The following is a 20953-nucleotide window of genomic DNA, read 5'->3' as shown; positions in this document are numbered from 1 at the left end:
CGAGGGTATTTACGTAAAAAAATTTGGATCTTCGTTTTTTGTAATTACAGTAAATTTGAGTTTTATAATGGTAGTCGGGTGATGCGCAGTAGTTCACTTTACTTGCCTCTTAGTGCGTCTCGTTATCGGCGAGCGGGTGTAGTGGATTTCTTTAGGATGAGGAGCGGAATTAACTGTCATGCGGAGACAGGCTTCTGTTACCTGCAGAAGGACACGCGCTAAGGATAGCACCTCTGTATGTATATTTCGCCCCACCAATAAAATTCGCTCATGCGCGTCTAAAATACTTCTTCAAAACCGTACTTAAACTTGTACTTATTGTATCACGCTATTGTTAATTTTTATTTACATCGTATAAATTATAATGTTTTTTCCCCCTGATTTATGTTATTTAAAATATTTTTATACAATGTTTAAACGTTTAAAAAATATGTATATATATTTTATCGGTCGTTTCGGATAACCAGTGTTTCAATTAAATCGGGTTTGGATGATCGGGATCTAAAATCACAAGTTTTTTAAAAATTATTTCTTGTTTTTTGACTGTTATTCCACTTTTAAATTATTCTTTTAGTTTTTTTCGTAGAGTTTCCGAATATATACTTTGAATGGGGTTTTGATTTTTTTTTTGTTGATAAAATACACTTTTCTCTCTATTATATAAATAGGAAACGTTACCAAATGTTTCAAGAACCCCTAATCGATACCAAAGCTTCATCGTGCAATCCGGAGTGTCACGAGCTATATTAAAATGGAAAAAATATTTATTAAAACCTGTAAATTTATCAGTTACGGTGCTGCACTTCTCATTCGGCCGCTCCCAAGATATTTTTCAATAGAGATCTTATTGAAATTGAAGACAGTATATCCTAAACGATTAATAATCAACGTCAAGCGAAAACTAAATAGAAGAAAAGACAGCTAAAGATAAATCTATGAAAATTTCTTATACGCGTTCTTCTTACGGTGTAAATGCTCACTAAGAAAGAATTTTTTTGAAATTCCGAGTTTGAAGGGGTGAAATCGAGTAACAAGTAGATTTACGTTTTTTTTTAATTTCTCGGTAACAAAATGATATCAACCTTGATTTTTGGTAAATGGAATCTTTATGCGAGTAAAACAATTCCTAGATGTTTGAAATTCGACCTTGTAACGGGGGGGAGAAAAAATGAAACAATAATTACAAATTTTGTCCTTTTCCGACTATACTAAACGAGATATTCAATCGATTTGGGCTTGCAAATACTCTTCAGATAAATATTTAAAAACCGTTTTCGGGTTTTTTTGAATTCCGATTTTTTTAAGGCGCAGCGACTCAACCGACACAGCCGCTGTTAATATATGCGCGACTCGATTGACTGTACCTTGCCTCCGGTTACTCGACTAAAAAATATAATATAAAAAAAATTGACCGCGACCAAGTAACCATATAGCGCGGGCGAAGCTGCGACGGGCAGCTGGTACATGTATACACAGGTGTGTGATCGTAAAGTGTCCGACCTTGGCTCGTAAAATAAAAATACTTATTCTGTTTACCGGTGTTTTTAAATTACGTCTGTTTTGAATTTGCGGCCGACGTAAACGTTTTAGATAGCTTTCGCGTAGCAAAAAACAATTATTTTTTAAGCTTCCGTTGATCGTTGCTTATAACGAGCGTTAGAATTCGTGATCCTTCCGAGCGCGAAAAAAAATCTTGCGGTTGAACTTCATAAACAAATTTGTGATGTTTACGAGCTACAGAAAGACGATGTTACCGTTCGTTTCGAGAAGGGCAAACGAAAATTCACGATGAAGAACGAAGCGGCCGGACGTCGATGATTTGATTTGATATCGGATGAGTCGACGAAAAAATTCGAGAAAACCGGCCCTTCACCGTTTCGTATTCCCCTTCTCATTTTTCACGATCTTTAATTTATGAAGTTTTAACCGAAAAATTTGGCTGTAAAAAATTGTTTTCCGGATGGGTGCCGAGGACTTTAACCTATATAAACAAGGAAAATCATCTTGCCGAAGCTCATTACGTTTTTCGGCGTTACGCAAATAAAAATAATGAATTATTTGAACGCATCGGTGCCGTAGGTAAAATCCGGATTTTTTATTCGAACGTCAAGACGGCGGCATTCATCATCTCCTAGACCGACGAATTGAAAGGTAGCGTTACTGCGTGGTTTAAGTCGCCGGCGGAGAAACATTTTTTTGCAGAGGGAATGAAAAACCAAGCGAAACTCTCTGGAAAAAGTGTTGAAGTTGGAGATAGCTGAAATGAATGCGATTGTTACCCGTAGTTATGAAATTTGTTAATATTTTTCAGTTTTGTTTTATTTAAAAACGGACCTTATTTTAAAAACACCCCGGATAGTTTTCTTTAAAAATGGCCCCCGCTTTATGTAATACTCTTTATTTACGGTATTTCCATTGTCGGAAGCGCTTTTCAAAACAATTTTTAGAGAGTTCCATAAGCCGTCTTGTCGCAATTCTTTCCTTTAAGCGGAAAGTTAAGATAAGGAAAGAGCCAAAAATTCGCAGGGCGATATGTCTGGTGAGTAAGGAGCCGCCATTTTTTTCGATCTCTGAATAAGTTGTGATGCACGGACCGGAACGTTGTCGCGATGAATTTTCCAATCGCCGTTTCCCAAAAGCTGCGGTCTCTTGCGTACAACAGCATCTTATTAGCTGACGCAAGATCGGTTATGTAATATTCTTTTTATCCTTAAGAAGTAATAAATCGAGTATTGATAATAAAAAAAGACTTCGTAGTGATTTTCACGCTGTGAAAATTCATCACGGCAGCCCTCTAGCCCGCGCATCAAATGTTATCTGGAGGTTCTTAGCAGAACACTGGATCGAACGATTTCAACAGATTCCTTATTCATCTGACATAACTTCCTGCGATTTTTTTGTTTTTTTCCTTAGCTTAAAATTCCCTTAATGGAAACAGATCAAAAGAAACGCGACATGAGGACTACGATACTCGCTAAAAATGACTTCGGAAAACGTTTTCGATAACGAAATATCCCTGGGATTAGCGATATTCCGTCAAAGGGGGCTACATTCAAAAGGACTAAATAGGTGAAGTATTTTTGTTTCTACGAGGCGAGGTCGGATTTTTTTTTTGATCGTATATACTATATATAAATTAAATAATATTTTTTTTATTTATTTACCGCTTATTAACGATTTCTTTGTGTACGCCGTTTTCACAAAGATCGCTCTTCGTCAGACGGCACGGATATGTAAATTTTTAATTATAAATGCTCGCTTCGTGTTGTTTTCTTATTGACTTTTTAATGTACGTTTTTAATTCAAAATTTATATATTTTTATAAGTTCTGAAGAAGTAGAGATCTCTTCGAAAGCGTTCAACTGTTGGGAATTAAATAATAATGAATGAACGAACGATAATTTATTTTTTAAAATAATTATTATTATTTTAACGAACGAGAATTTGCGATTTGCTAGCGTAGATTATTCTTTGCTGAGCGATTCAGCAACGTTTTTATTGAAAGCTTTTATTTTTATGCGATTACGTTTTTTTCTTTAAATCAATATGTTGCAGTACATTTCCCTCTCCATTTATTTCTCTCTCTCTCTCTCTCTCTCTCTACCTCTTTCTCTGTATGTGGGCGCGCGCGCGTGTGTCGGTAACATATTTTTTGTTAAATTCTTTTTTTCATTTTAATTAATATAACTTTTTATTTTTTTGTTCGGTGGAACTTCGGATAACCTTTTGACAAACTAACTAACTTTAACTAACAAATCACAATATAACAATACTTATATTAACAATAATTAAAAAATAAGGCCGTGGAATTTTAGAAGATAATTTTATATTATTATTATTACTTTCTAGTAAAAAAAAAAATAAAAATAAAAAAAAAAGCTTAACGAACTTTGTACGCATTTTATTTTGTTGTCGGGTTCAGTTAAAAAAAATCTTCGTTTTTTTCTCCTTTACCCCTCGAAGTCGTCTCTAAAAATCCACCCCCTCCAAAATATTCTCCCTCCGTAGATTTTAGTATTATTATTTTAATTCTGTTTGTATCTTATCTATAAGAGTAGCCTTGTGTTGACTTTCCCCTTCCAATATCTTTTCTTTATAGATATATATATATATATATATTCTTACTTATTACGTTATCTTAGGGTCAATATTTGATCTGTTGACCTCTGAACACTGTATATAGTTAATAATGACATTAAACCTAATAAATATAGTAATAATATATTATTATATATTTTATATATTATTTTTAAAATTATTAGTCGACGAAATAATTTTCGTTTATCATCTATTTTCGATGTTCGCTGCATTGTTGTAACTTTCATTAGTCTTGTGTTGGAGTTCATACAGAATAGTTGGTGCCTTCGATTGTTAAAATTCTGTATTGTTTTATTGTTTCATGTATATATATATATAATATCTGGTATTATTGGTAATTATTATATATAAATGTTTTAATTTATAGGTTTTTTATTATGTTTTGAAAATTGACACTTCATTTATTAATAAAAAATGAAATTAATTTAATTAATTTATTTTTTTTATTATCATTAAAAAAAAGTGAAAAGAGTATAATAATTTTTATATTAAATTTATTTTTTTATTTTTTTCTAAATGGGAACGAAGAATTAAAAAAAATTTAATTCTGTAAAATTATTTATTGTTATTTATATTTCAAAAATAAATTACCGATTAATTCTTAATCTTATTGTTTTGTTTTTTTAATATTAAATAATCGTTGATGTTCTTTTTTTTTGGAAATAAAAATGTATTTATTTTATTTATGCGTTTTATGTAAAATGAAAAATTAAATTAAAATATAGTTTAAAAAATGAATAATAACGCAAAACTATTTTCGATTTAAAAAATTTTTTTAAACAAATTTACGGCAAAAAAATTGTTTGTTTGTACGTTTAATTTTTAAATATAATCAGTTACGAGTTTAATATGTAAAACCGTTAATATTTTAAACGGATTTATTTTTTCTATCGATCTCTGTAAGTGTCTTTATTTAAAATTTATTTTTAATTAATGAGAAAAAGAAAAAATAAATTATATAAAATAAAAACTCTATCTTGTCATGAAATTTATATTAACGCGATGATTTAAAGTTGTATAATATACGTATATATTATATTTTTTTATTATTTTCTTAATCGTATGAAAAAAAATTGATAAAATCAGTTAAAAAATTATGTAAAAATCTGATTTTATTAGTTTTAGCGTGATATATAATTATAAAATTAATTCATTATAACGATTAAGCGTTAAGTCGGTTAAAAATTGCCGTTAGATGGGTTGGTGTGTCATCATTACGTATCCTGTACGTTTATAGAACAAGGCATCGGTGGTCATTCTAAAAATATACTAAGAGAAAGTGGCTCTACTGCAACATTTTGCTTTTGCGTGTGTGTGCGTGTGTATTAGCAGAAAACGGTTCCTGATTTTATGTCCTATAAGGCATTGGGCCATAGCTATTATAAGTATTTAATATCTATTAAAAAAATATTTATATATATATGTAATAGAAAAATTGTTAAAGTTTGAAAATTAAAAAGTAAAACATATATAGTTAATATTGTTCAATATTTCTAAACTTTCTGTCGGAATAAATACACCTCTTTTCGGTCTAGTGTGGTGGTATTGCTGTTTATTCTTGTGTTCACGTAATATTTTTTACTAAAAACACATGTATAATTTTTATTATCGTCTTACCGTACGTTTAATAAATAATATAATTATTACAAAACTACATGAATGAATTCAACATAGCATTTTTAATCGTTTTTATTACACCCAAGGGTTTTTTCTTTTAATTTGAAATAGGATCAAAATTTATATACAAATATTATTTGGAATAATTTATTTGTATATATATATATATATATATATATATATATATATATATATAAGTCGCGCTTTCGTAGTTTTGCATAATCGGTTAAATAATTCGATTATGAAATCACAAGTTAAAATTGCTTTTTTCACTTACGTTTTTATTCGCAATAGAATATAATCTAAGTTAAAAATGCAGTTCTGTCTTTGATTTCATATGTAATTATTTTAATCGCTTAGCATCTGACAATGGAATTTAGATTAAAAAAGCTTTTCTGTAATGTGTTGTTTTATTTTCATTCGTTTGACTGATTTGATGCAGATCTCAAGGATTCCCTAATTAGTACCGGTCGTTTCATTTCGGTATACCCCCTACATCCTACATTCCTAACGATTTGTTTTACGTATTCCAAACGTTTACTGTCTGCACAATTTTTCCCGTATACCTGTCTCTCCAATATTAAAGCGACTATTCCAGGATGCCTTATTATTCGGCCTATAAGTCTGTCTCTTCTTTTAAAACTATATTTTTCTAAACGCTTCTTTCATCATCGATTTGCCCCAACACCTCTTCATTTGTCGCTTTATCGCCCTGATTTTTAACATTTTCCTCTAGCACCGTTTTTCAAAAACTTGTAATCTTTTCTTCTCGGGTACTCCGATCGTCCAAGTTTCACTTCCATATAAAGCTACGTTATAAACATACGTTTTCAAAAAAATTTTTCTCGACGTTAAAATTAATTTTTGATGAAAACAAATTATATTTCCGACTGAAGGCTCGTTTCGCCTGCGCTATTCGGCATTTTATATCCTTCCTGCTATTTATATACGTATTTATACGTTTTTTACAAACTTAAATTTAAAAAAAATTTAAAGGAATTTAAATTTTAAAAGGTCGTTTAATTTTTCAAAATAGTAATATAGAATTAACAAATTTATATTAGGGCTAATCTGGTTTTAAGAAAAAAAAAAATTGATTATATAATGAAAGTTTACGCGTAGGAACTTGATGGAATTATTTTACGTGTTATTACTTATATTTTTATGAAAAAAGCTCTGATGTGGAACCACATGACTTCCTTGTACGCCTATTAAATTACATATACACATTTTTGCTGGACTTCATTTAAACTTATTTCGTTTGAAAGTGAGATACGATCCTCTCCGATTCTTTAATAAAACGGACAGTTACACAATTGCATTGCGGTGGACACCGCATTGCATCGCATTTTTTTGCGGTATCCGTCAGCATTTTATATTACTTTATATATTTATTAGTCGAGCAAGTTATGCGGTTTAAGTGGTAACGTATCGGATCCGTAATGATGCGGACATCGATTCGAATCCGACCTCATATACGACTAATTTTTTTAAACTTTTTTTGTTCTTTAATTTAAATATATTGATTTCTTAATAATTATATTAACCTCTGTAAAAATTTTTGAATTAAAATGAAAAGTTCTATAAATTTTATTTCGCTAATAACTTTTGATTTTTTTTTTCAATCGGAGGTTAATAATTAATTATTGATAAATCAATATATTTAAATTAAAAAAAAAAGGAAATGAACTCGGATTCGAACCGATGTGCCTTCTCCTTGTAAGACCAAATATTTCATTTGCCTCTAACTGTGCAACCGATGAAGATAAGCATCGCTTATCTCACATCGTGGAAAAGCTCTCGATTTTTACATTCATTTGTATATTATTTATAGTTTATTACTGCGATTAAAAAAAGGCTTTTTTGAAACTTTTGACCAGTCGATTGCATTCAGAAGGGGAGGTGCACAACTAGATGTTAGAACAGTCTTAAATCCAAAATTTCAGCGTTCTACGGATAATCGTTTTTCAGTTATGAGATTTAGATACGTACGTACGCACAGACGTCACGCCGAAACTAGTCGCAATGGATGTTTCCGTTGAAATTTGAAAATTGACATTTTTCGCGATTGCATAGTTCATTTACTTCGTACAAGCAACTAAAAACTAAGCGCATCACTAACCACATTTATAACTTACAGATGAGTTTTTTCTTTTGTAAAAAAAATATCGAAGAAAATTTATGGAAAAAGGTTTTTTTTTCTTTTTTATTATCGCTTTTAATCTTATTCGAATTTATATTTATCTAACTTTTTTTTTTGTCTTCAGTCATTTGACTGGTTTGATGCAGCTCTCCAAGATTCCCTATCTAGTGCTAGTCGTTTCATTTCAGTATACCCTCTACATCCAACATCCCTAACAATTTGTTTTACATATTCCAAACGTTGCCTGCCTACACAATTTTTCCCTTCTACCTGTCCTTCCAATATTAAAGCGACTATTCCAGGATGCCTTAGTATGTGGCCTCTCTTGTTTTAACTATATTTTTCCAAATGCTTCTTTCTTCATCTATTTGCCGCAATACCTCTTTATTTGTCACTTTATCCACCCATTTGATTTTTAACATTCTCCTATAGCACCGCATTTCAAAAGCTTCTAATCTTTTCTTCTCAGATACTCCGATCGTCCAAGTTTCACTTCCATATAAAGCGACACTCCAAACATACAACTCTATTGTTTTTAAGGGAATTTTTTCTAGTTTTTTCCACTTTATTTGAAAATAAATTTGATTAAAAAGTAAAAAAAAAATAATTGGTTATAAAATGAATCGTTCTACTTTTTTGGGGCTGTAATTATTTAGGTTTTAAATTCATCGCTAAGATATTTAATTTTGGTTTTCAATTACCTAATTTTTTAATACAATTTGAAAAAAAAATTCCTTTAAAATTCGTTTTATATATATAATTTTTTCTTTATCTTTATTCTAGCCTTCCATGTGTTGTGTTTTTTTTTTGGCCGAGGGATTCCTCTTCTGTCTGTTTTCCGTATGAGGCTTTTTCCAATATAGTTTAAGTAGTAGATTTTTTAACGATAAACTAAATTGTACATGTATACGATTCCAATATGTGTATGGTGTTTTTTCACATTTGGATCGTTTTATATTTATATAAGCGGTCAAAGTTATTTAGCGTAGTTATATGTATAATATTTTTCCCTAAGAAATATAATTACGAAATAGAGAGTTCTGCTCACATTCAAATCGTAGTAAAGGCAGTTATTTTTATACAGATTTGAATACTAGATCGTGGATACCGGTGTTTTGTGGTCTTCTTTCTTTTTCCTGTTTAGCCTCCGGTAACTACCGTTTAGATAATACTTCAGAGGATGAATGAAGATGATATGTATGAGTGTGAATGAAGTGTAGTCTTGTACATTCTCGGTTCGATCATACCTGAGATGTGTGGTTAATTGAAACCCAACCACCAAAGAACACCGATATCCACGATCTAGTATTCAAATCCGTGTAAAAATAGCTGGCTTTACTAGGACTTGAACGCTGGAACTCTCGACTTCCAAATCGGCTGATTTGGGAAGACGCGTTCACCAATAGACCAACCCGGTGGGTTTGGTGTTTGGTAGTCGGGTTTCAATTAACAACACTTCTCAGGAACGGTCAACCTGAGACTGTACAGGACTACATTTACATTCATACATATCATCCTCTGAAGTAATACCTGACGGTGATTCCGGGAGGCCAAAGAAAAAAAGAAAGAAATTAATTTAAAAAAAAAATAGAGTAAGGCATTAACGCATTGTGGAAAACCGAAATAAGTTTTTTACATTCCATAGAGCTTTGGTTCATGTTGGGTACCGATCGTTTCATATCGTTTCTCTGTATTCCTTTTCATTTTTTTATAAAAAAGTAGATTTTTCGTCTTTATGTTTTTTTTTTTTTTTTACATTTTTCCATGCAAACAGTGTGTTTCATAGGTATCTGTTTTTTAAATAAAAATAACATTTAAAAAAAAAAATCTCCGAAAAAACCGCATTATAATTTAAGGGTCTCATGGGTTATAGGACCACCATTATAAATATCTGTCCATGTTCGGTTATGAGGTAACCAAATAAATAATATAAATTTATATAATGAATAAATGTAAAAGTATAGATATAATGGAACCAAACTTAACCTACGCTCGCTTCGCTCGTTAGTCAAGGTTAGCCAGCGTAGGTTAAGTTTGGTGGATCTTATAATATATATATATATATATATCTGGTTATCTGGACAGATATGTATAGCGGTGGTCGTATAACCCATGAGACCCGAAATTAACTATTTTTAATTTTTTTATATTTCGACGTTTTGAAAATTAATTTTACGGAAACATTTTTAAAGATTTGATTGCGTTTCTAATTAAGTTGGTTTTATTGACTTTTTTAGATAATTAATTCCTCAAAAATATTTTTTTTTTAAAAATAATATATTTATAAAATTTAATTAACATTTTAAGAGGATGTTTTTTAATCGGTTCAGTCATTATATATTCATAAATAGAAAACCCATCGGATCGGTCGAGCGGTAAAATCACCATAGCAATATTTAACATCTGATTTTTGAAATCGAGGAGTTCGGAAATTAATATCGTAATTACTTTTTTTTATTATTACACAGTGGATATCGGTGTACTTTTGATGGTTGGGGTTTGATTAACCACATATCTCAGGAATGTCGACCTGAGCCTGTACAAGACTACACCCGATATACGTCATTCATACCATCCTCATCTCTTATTGGGGTGTTTATTTATTTTTTTTTTTCTTATTCATCTCGACAAGATGTTCGGGCATCGATCATTTAGCCCGAATGGAAATTTTGTAGCGTATAAAAAATGCCATGCCTAATCGGGATTCGAACTCAGACCCTCCGGTGCGTGTTGTGATTGTCGTTCCCGAAGTTGGAACAGATTGTAAAATCCACATTGGGAATAGAAAACGAAGGAAGACACATAAAAATATACATTAAAAAAAAAAATAGATTAAATTAAGTTATTTAAGAATATTTAAAAAACGTATATATCGCTCCAAGCGGTAAAATTATATACTAAAATTATAAACTAGTAAAAGAAGAAGAAATAATACGGTTTTAATTTAATTGAATAGGTTTTAAATACATCCATCTATTTAGTGACTGCGTCGTACATAAATACAGTAATAATCTAGAGGTGGTGATATTTTTATTGTTAACTTGTTTTGTCAGTTGGTAGCATTATTTTCAATTCAACAGTTGGTCACATTGTCGCATCGCGCCTACCAGTTTAGAAATTATTCAACTTAGCAGTCTTCCGTTGTAGTTTGTCGTATGTGGTTAATTTGTGTAACGTGATTAAATGTTATTTTAATTCTTTTTTTATAAGTATGATTTATTTGGTATTTTTGTTCGTGTAGTACTTTTAATTTTTTTTTTTTTTTAATTGTGTTTTAATTGAAAATCTGTTTATTTTATAAATTGTTATAAAAGGTATGTCTTATTTTACGTATAATTATTTTAATTTATTAATTAAACTTGCGTCGGATAACGTTTTAACCTAAGAGGTAATCTCTGCCTATTATATCGATTTGCTGATCAAATTTTATGTGTGCCGTCTATTATTATTTCTTTTAAATTTGAAATAATAACAAGTTTAATTTGTTTTAATATATTATTTATTTATATCGGTTGCGGTTTGTATGTATTTCTTCATAAATGTGTATTTTAAATGATTCTCAAGGTTTAATTTTATTTTACGTATATTCCACAAGTTTTTAGTTGCATAATCGTTAACTCGTTTTAATTTTATTTGATTTTAGGTTTTTCTTTTATAAATGGAGAAATTAAACTTTTTTTTACGGTTTATATCTGCGTCTCATTATGGAATCACATGATCCGTTCCGTGTGTAAAACTTTAGATTTTCTTTATATCATTCATTATTCTTTTCTTTTTTTTTACAAATTAAAAGAAAAAATTATATAATATACTCGGTCGAGTACTATATATATTTATTTTTATCGGTATTTAGTGAATCGATCATTTTTTTTTTTTTACTTTTATCGTTTGTTACATTAATAATAGTCGTGATTGTTTATTTAATGGCATGCCGTGTAATTTAATTATTTACGCGGAATAGTAAGTAGAGAAATTATCGGCACGACTAGTTTTTTTAATTATTATTATTTATGTCATTTTAACAATTAACATCTATAGTTGTTATGTATTAATTTTTCATAAATTATATATTAAGTATATAAAATATTACGCCGTACAGATTTGGATTTATTTTATGATTCTATTAGTGAACGTTATCTAATGTTTAAAGTATTTTTATTGGTTGTCGCCACGTTGCATTTTTTTTTCTTATTCATCATCGTTATATAAATATTTCAGTTTGTTTTAAACAGTTTTTAAATTTATTTTTAGTATATTGATTTTATTTTTTTATGTAATCTTTTCAGGGAATTTTTGTAAATTTGTTAAACGATGTATATATGATTTTTTTTTTTGAAGTCGTGATTTGATTCCTTACCTTTTAAATTTTTCACCCCTTTGATGATTTTATATAATTTTAAGCTTTTTTTTCATTTTAATTTATTTATTTCTTAATTATACATCTTTGAATATTTGTGTGTTGAAATATTTTAAAATTAACATTGTAAAATTATGTATTATACGAGCAAACTTCCCCCACCAAAAAAAAAATTGTAAATTAATTATTTTTTTGGAAGTTAATTGTAGTAATGTGAAACATATTTATAATCAATTTATATGTTGCCGTTATATAACAACCCGTAATCAAAGTTTTAACAAAAAAAAGAAGAAAATCATGCATTATAGCGAAGATTTAAAAAAAAAATTGGTGCTTTTTCGGAATCAGACTGCCACTTTTTTTTACAGGTTTTTTCCCCCAAATCGGTCGGTATTTGCAGAGAAATTATATTTGTATTTAGTTATCAGCAATAATGCTTATATTGGATCTCTCTAAGTTACATTTAGAATCCATGTTTGAATAAAATTACGAGTAGAAATAAAAAAAATTGGTTAGCGAGCGAAGCGATCGTAAGGTAAAGTATGGTTAGTTTATATTTATAATTTCTCAGAAAATTCCTACTGATCTGGGAAAAAAAATTGAAAAAGTGGCTGTCGATTCCTAAATAATCCAAAAAATTATGTAAACGATTTATTTAAAATAAAGTTTATATAGACGTTGATTTGAATCAAGGTGGAAAATGTTATAGTTTGGTTTATAATATAGAAAGTTACATTCTTGTCTTCAAATATTTTTTTAAAATGTTAAAAACACGCTAAATAGAAACGGTTAATTAAATCTAGAACCTGTTTTTTTTCTTATTTTCATTTATAAAAATACATATTTTTTTTAATGTACATAGGACCATGTGAAGCAACTATTGTTTTTTTGGGGCGTTTTTGTTTCCTGGTGTTCCAGTAGTCAATTTTGCCTTTCTCTGTTCTCATCAAACTGGGTAGTTTATTTTTTCTCCTTCCTTAGAAGTCCTTGAAATCTTATACCAGTTTTCTCAACGTCCAGCTATCGTACTTTTTCTTCGAATGTTATTCTTGTTTATTCTTTTTTTTTTTTTTTTAATGTTTTTAGATTTTGTTCAATAAAAATTTTTTAAAAAATTATAAATTTTGATCTGATTTACAGAAACAAAAAAAAAATCAATTTTTTTTTTAAGAAGGAGGTTCGTCTCGGTGTTCCGTAATATATTTATTTTAATTTTCATCCCCGTTTTTATTTTTTTTGTCTTCAGTCATTTGACTGGTTTGATGCAGCTCTCCAAGATTCCCTATCTAGTGCTAGTCGTTTCATTTCAGTATACCCTCTACATCCTACATCCCTAAAAATTTGTTTTACATATTCCAAACGTGGCCTGCCTACACAATTTTTCCTTTCTACCTGTCCCTCCAATATTAAAGCGACTATTCCAGGATGTCTTAATATGTGGCCTATAAGTCTGTCTCTTCTTTTAACTATATTTTTCGAAATGCTTCTTTCTTCATCTATTTGCCACAATACCTCTTCATTTGTCGCTTTATCCACCCGTCTGATTTTTAACATTCTCCTATAGCACCGCACTTCAAAAGCTTCTAATCTTTTCTTCTCAGTTACTCCGATCGTCCAAGTTTCACTTCCATATAAAGCGACGCTCCAAACATAAATTTTCAAAAATCTTTTCCTGACGTTTAAATTAATTTTTGATGTAAACAAATTATATTTCTTACTGAAGGCTCGTTTAGCTTGTGCTATTCGGCATTTTATATAATAACAAAATTCTTCTACCTCCATAATCTTTTCTCCTCCTATTTTCACATTCAACGGCCCATCTTTGTTATTTCTACTACATTTCATTACTTTTGTTTTGTTCTTGTTTATTTTCACGCGATAGTTCTTGCGTAGGACTTCATCTATGCCGTTCATGGTTTCTTCTAAATCCTTTATACTCTCGGCTAGAATTACTATATCATCGGCAAATCGTAGCGTCTTTATCTTTTCACCTTGTACTGTTACTTCGAAACTAAATTGTTCTTTAACATCATTAAATGCTAGTTCTATGTAAAGATTAATAAGTAACGGAGATAGGGAACATCCTTGTCGGACTCCCTTTCTTATTACGGCTTCTTTCTTATGTTCTTCAATTATTACTGTTGCTGTTTGGTTCCTGTACATGTTAGCAATTGTTTTTCTATCTCTGTATTTGAACCCTAATTTTTTTTAAATGCTGAACATTTTATTCCAGTCTTATCGAATGCCTTTTCTAGGTCTATAAACGCCAAGTAATTTTTTTATCTTACCATAAATGAAACGTCGTAACAACGACGTTACGTCTTTTATCACGTTGTTGAGTTTTCTTTGTAATATTAAATAAATAGAAATTGTTGGAAAATTTAAAATGTATAATAGACATTTTGTTCATTCCAGAATTGTTTTACCCTGTATGCTTGGTAATTTTTTTCTTATTGTTAGGAATATTTTTTTGTGTAAAACTGTGTTAATTCGTTTTTTTTAATCTTATATACGAAACATTGCGATCGGAATTAGTTTTCTTCGAGTAATTCGATATAGAATCATCCAAATTTTAGTATTAAATATCATAGAAAAAATATTTTACCTCGCTTTTGTTCTTTTCTAATCGATACGGTTAATAAAATCTTATATTAAATATATATATATATTTCTCCCTTGGTAAATTAAAAATATATTTTATTTAGTTATTAATAGTATCTGTAGAAGAAACTTGAACGCAAATTATTATTTTTACCCGATCTAAAAAAAATGTTCTGTTATTCTATATAAGCGGGGAATAAAGATGTTTTGTCAAACGGAACGTATAGTTTTATGTTACACAGGCCAAACCAGCGGTAACATAAGATTCTATCGAGATTCATTCTCTAGTTTATAATAGGAGACGTTCGTTTTTATATCTATCTACTTAGAATTTATTATAGGAAAAAGACTACGAGTTACTCAATTTCTATTTATGTATTTTAGTTTTAAAATAATTACGATTTACCCAACAATTTAAATATGACGAATTTAATATCGGGTTTGGTTTGTTTTCTATGTAACCGACTACTCTGGAATTTTCTTTCGTTTTTTGTATATTATACATATCTGTAGTGTGCTGCAACGAAATTTTAATTTATTATTATAATTTAATTTTATTATAAAAAAGAAGATAGTCGAAAATATCTTACGGAGATGATGTTACAGTCTTATTGAGATACAAATTAATTTTATTTCTCGACGACAGAGTATTATGAACGAACAATTTTTAATTTAAATACGATTATACATTTGAATTAACATCTTATGGGAAATCCATCATGACGGGAGTAACGGCTCCAAAAGTACTCGGATATATATTTTTAAAATTGTTGGCGAGTGGAACTTTTAATATATACAATTATTAAAAAAAAAATCTAATTTTTTATATTTGTTGAAATTATCATTATATTTTATATAGTTTCAAGAGTGGAGATACTGTTAAACGCGATACTCTTTATTTAAATCGATTTATATTTGTTAATGAAGGGGGAAAAGAAATTATTTTTTCCCCCTTAAATTTCGGTATGTAAATGTAGAGGATTAAAAAAACCTTTTTCGGTGCTGTAGTTAAAAAATGTTACCTATCAAAATTCAAACTGCATATATACGGTGTTGAAATATTATAGTATTTATATATATTATTAATTTGTTGTTTGTTAAATAAATATTATTGAATTCCCAGATTTTGCATCACCCTTTAACATTTTTTTTTTAAATATTTATTTTTTTCTGTAAACGATTACGGTAAAACTTTACCGAAAAAAAACATGTATTCATATAAAAATATTTAAATTTTACGTATTTAAAACCAATAAACCGGTTTACTTTTTTTATCGAAGGATATTGAATTTTGTAGCGCGTAAAAAATTTCAACCTGACTGGGATTTGAACCGGGAATTTCAGGTCAAAGTTGGTGAAGACGCTACTACTCTTTTATGGTAATCGGCAAAAGTTTTCATTAGAATAAACAAAAAAATTGTTATTCCATTATATGAATTTAAAATGAGTTTAAAATATGTTTTACCGAAATTGTCGAATATTGTTAAAATTAATGTAACAGCCCGTTGTTGATGTACGTAAAAATTAATAATTAAAAATCTACGAACGGTTTATAACGATCCGATTTTATCTCTAGAAGTTGGGAGTTTAAATTTAAAGAAAAATAATTATAATAGTTGTTCGTACTATCTTCAGAGGTCACTCGTAAGATTTTCCGATTATATCGATGTTTTTTTTTTCTATTATTCCAACCGGTAGTATTTTGAAATATTATTACAAATAAGTAGTATATTAATTATCAAAATACTAGGGATTATACAAATTTTATAAAAGTCATTCTAACCTTTTATTTTTTAATTATTAAGTTTTGAATTTTTTTTTTGTCTTCAGTCATTTGACTGGTTTGATGCAGCTCTCCCTATCTAGTGCTAGTCGTTTCATTTCAGTATACCCTCTACATCCTACATCCCTAACAATTTGTTATACATATTCCAAACGTGGCCTGCCTACACAATTTTTTCCTTCTACCTGTCCTTTCAATATTAAAGCGACTATTCCAGGATGCCTTAGTATGTGGCCTATAAAGTCTGTCTCTTCTTTTAACTATATTTTTCCAAATGCTTCTTTCTTCATCTATTTGCCGCAATACCTCAAGTTTTGAATAAAAATAAATTATTTTTGTTATTATTTTGTATAATTTCTTGCGTTCAACATTTAAAACGAGGTGATAAAATATCCCTTCATAGTTCCTTAGCGATTGATAAATTGATCTGTAAAAACTTTTACCGTATATAATTAAAAACGGTTGCTTTTTACCGTATCAAAGAAGAAATACGATGGAAGTTTGGCTAACTTATACAATATTTTTATCGCGTTATGTTGGCATCACCGAATTTTTGCAACGTTCGCTTATTGTAAGATTTTTTTTCTGTTATCGGTACGCGTTAATTGTGAAGTTACGATATCGTTTATCTTTACTAGTTAAGTTTTGTGGATCCGTAGAATTAAAATTAAATTTTGTGAAATGCGTTTGCCCGTTAAATATGTTTAATTAGCCTAGTAGAAATTTTTTTTAATGAATTTTTTCCTGAATAGAGGTGTTGTAAGTTTTTTGGAGTTTGGTATTTTTCCTATTTAGTTATGTTTTATTCCGCTGCAAAGAACCGTAGTATTATTTGGTTAGACCGCAGAACGTTCATCTCTTCTGTTGTCTTCCCGATAGTTTTTTCTAAATTTATTTTTAAAAAGTTAAAAAATCCGTTAAGTTATTTTCCCTATGACTCGTGGGTGATTTTATTTTGCATTCTTTACAAAGAATAATTTTTTTTTAATATTTAATAAATTTCAGTATTTTTCGGCCTCCAGTTCTTAGTCGCATTTTTTTTTTCACTGAAGATTGGTTTTGTGGAATTTACTAAAAAAAAAACTTGTCTTAAAGAATTCAAGTAAAAGGTTTAGCCCGTTTCTGGAATTTATCCTCTCTCTTTTCTCTCTTTTTTCCTGTTTAGCCTCCGGTAACTACCGTTTAGATAATTTTTCAGAGGATGAAATGTATGAGTGTAAATGAAGCGTAGTCTTGTACAGTCTCAGTTCGACCGTTCCTGAGATGTGTGGTTAATTGAAACCCAACCACCAAAGAACACCGGTATCCATGATCTAGTATTCAAATCCAAGTAAAAATAACCGGCTTTACTAGGACCTGAACGCTGTAACTCTCGACTTTCCAAATCAGCTGATTTGGGAAGACGCGTTAACCACTAGACCAACCCGATGGGTTCTGGAATTTATCCTACGGTCAGGGAAAGTACTCTAATATTTTAATTAAGAATTTATCTTCGATTTTTTTATCGCATATTTTATTATTATTAGTTATTTATCTTGTCGTATTAAATAGAGAAAGAAACTGACTGTTAATTATATTATCGTTATTAATTTTTAACTTGTGTCTTGTTAAGCGTTCGTAATACTTGCGTGATTTTTATTGATATATGTGTATATATATCATGCACTTGTTTGTACATTAATTAAATTTACCGGTTTCTAACAAAAGTTTTTTTTATTTTACCTTTAATAAAAGTGTTGGTTGTGTATTAATTTGAACTCTTGTCGAGAATGTTTTTTTTTTTTTTTTTTTTTTTGGGATGGGTGCATTTGTTCACTAAGGATAAATTTAATATTAGTAGTAATATTAAGTAATAATATTACAAAAACAATCGATTAAATTTCCATAAAATTGAAGCAAACTATTTGAATTATTTAATGTATTGAACTCTGCCGTCATATTGATTTTTTTTTTTTCATTTACTTCGTTGGAATAAAATTGAGGGGAGATATTTAAAGGGTAATAAATAAATAAATCATTATTTGAAATACTTTGCTTAATGTTTAAAAATGTTTGACTGCATGGTGAAATTTAAAAAAAAAATATTTAAATGAAACTTTAAATTTAAACTATATTCGTTGTGGAAGATGAAATCGTTGAAAATAGAAATATTTTTTTCGGTTAATTTTTTATTTTAAACCCTAAGGACTTTCAATATAATATTTAACAACCGGTTCGTTAAATTCAACTAGTAAACTATAAACGGCTTGGTCATCAGGTCGTTAGATTTTTATCGAAGCATATTTAACTCTAATAACTACGTAGTTCGTAATAACAATAAAAAAAATCGAAGTTGTTCTTATTTAAATCAATTTTTTTAAATTACTCAATTTCATTTCAGTATTAAAATTCGCATTCAAAAATATCTTAATGCTATATATATATATATATATATATAATGAATGACAGTTTTTATAGCGTGTGAAAATGCCATGCCTCACCGGGATTCGTATCCGGGACCTCTGGATGAAATGCCGAGACGCTACCGCTTGCGCCACGGAGGCCGGCAACGCTAACTTTTTTAACGTAACTCGACTTAACGGTCAAACGGGACGCGTAAAGAAAAAATCTAAATATATATATATTTAAACTAATACTTTATTAACGTTACCGAATTTTTAATAAAATATTTTGTATTTATCGGATGGATTTTTTAAATACGTATAATCCGATCTTCGTTATAAAAATATTAAATATCTTCAATCGGTTCTTCGGAATTACGAATAGATATCTGTAATCGACTTGAAAAATAGTAAGGCCAACTAATCTATATTCCGTTTTATTATTGATGATACTTTTTTACAGTTACCGATGAACGATAATGAAATTAATTTTTTTTTGTAGCGTGTTAAAAAATTATTTCTTAACCGCGACTTAAACCCAGAACCTTTAAATATTAAAGGTAGAAACGCTACTGAGATTAGCTAACTGCTTTTTTTTTCAACAAACGATGATGTATTTATTTAAAAATAATAATGTTACAAAATAACGTAACTTATACTGCGACCGATGTGGATTGCGCGCCAATGAGTCATCTTTATAGATGGCCCGTTATTGATAGGAAGTATTCATCAAATTTTTTTTTTAAATTATTTTATTACATAAATTTTTATTATTTAGCTAATCAAAACAGATATTTATAATTTAAAAAAAAACCGTACAAAAAATGGATGGTATTTTATTTTTTATTTATTTTTGCACGTATATAAAGTAAGTAAAACATGTATATAGTTTTAAATAAAGAAATAGAGACGTTATTTTTAAATTTTCTTCAAGTATTTTTTTGAAAAAATATAGAATATAGTACCAGAAAAGTGATTACAGAACAGATTCGATTTTTTTTTAAAATTTGAATTACGTTTTTAAAGATTGAAACTCATCTGTGAAGATATAAATGTACCAGTATAAATTATAAGGATGCAAAATCAGTTAATTTAATTAAAATCAGTTAACCGGAATAAAACCATATGATTATTTTAATTACATATTTGATGTGTCAATACTCGTACACAATCTGTTGGTTGGATATAGCTTTTTTTTATTGTAATAATAAAAACGCTATTTATCACACGTTAAATATATTTTTACGGCCGTTTATAACTAGTTATGTTATTTCATCTTTTAACTCCTGTTTACGGTTCGTTCCTGAAGCGTAAATTACTTAACGATATTATACGGTTGTTAGTAATATAAGCTTTATTATACGGTTATTAAATAGTCGGATTCTACGGTTAACTCGATTGAGGTTTTTCTTTCTCTAGTTTGTTTAAATTTTTAAATACGGTAATCGTTTAATCTAAGTTAATAAATGAACGTAATTAATAACGGTGTAACTATTTGCTACCGTTATGCGCTCTGGTGGTAGTAGTTAAAATTAATTATGGCGGGAGATTAATGTACCTCCTACTGTTTTTTATTCTTGACCGTGTAAAGTAGTGTAACATAACCTTATCGTATTGGCGCCAACTTGTTCTTTTTTTTTTAGTAGCTTCCATCTTTCTTATTCTTTCCAATTTCGTTTTTTTTCCTCTTTTTTTCTCTACACGTAGTGTAAGTACACTACGTGTGTATATATATATATATATATATATATATATTGTTTCATTAAAATCACGTTTTTCCGGTCGTTTTATTTATTAACCGGACAGATTTATATTTATTTTTATGTGTTTGCTTTAAATACAGTTGTGTTATTTTATTAGTAATATCACTGTTTATAAATGTAAAATTATTGTTAACTGATTTTTTTTTTATATTGATAAACAGGTAATAAAAAGTTAGAACGCGTTTGATTCCTTCTAGTTTATTAATTTTT

The 20953-nt window shown here is 29.0% G+C and overlaps 1 long non-coding RNA gene across 1 annotated transcript in view; it reads left to right on the top strand.

Annotated features, from left to right (window-relative positions):
* The first annotated feature begins 11024 nt into the window (after window positions 1–11024).
* Window positions 11025–20953, top strand: part of LOC142334104 (uncharacterized) — a 121659-nt gene continuing 111730 nt past the window's right edge. Inside the window, exon 1 of the long non-coding RNA XR_012758769.1 lies at window positions 11025–11172. This is a non-coding gene — a long non-coding RNA (uncharacterized LOC142334104). The remainder of the gene's footprint in view (window positions 11173–20953) is intronic.

The sequence above is a fragment of the Lycorma delicatula genome, chromosome 13, assembly GCF_047948215.1.
Source record: "Lycorma delicatula isolate Av1 chromosome 13, ASM4794821v1, whole genome shotgun sequence".
Taxonomy (NCBI): domain Eukaryota; kingdom Metazoa; phylum Arthropoda; class Insecta; order Hemiptera; family Fulgoridae; genus Lycorma; species Lycorma delicatula.
This window is presented reverse-complemented; position numbering and strand designations above follow the sequence as displayed.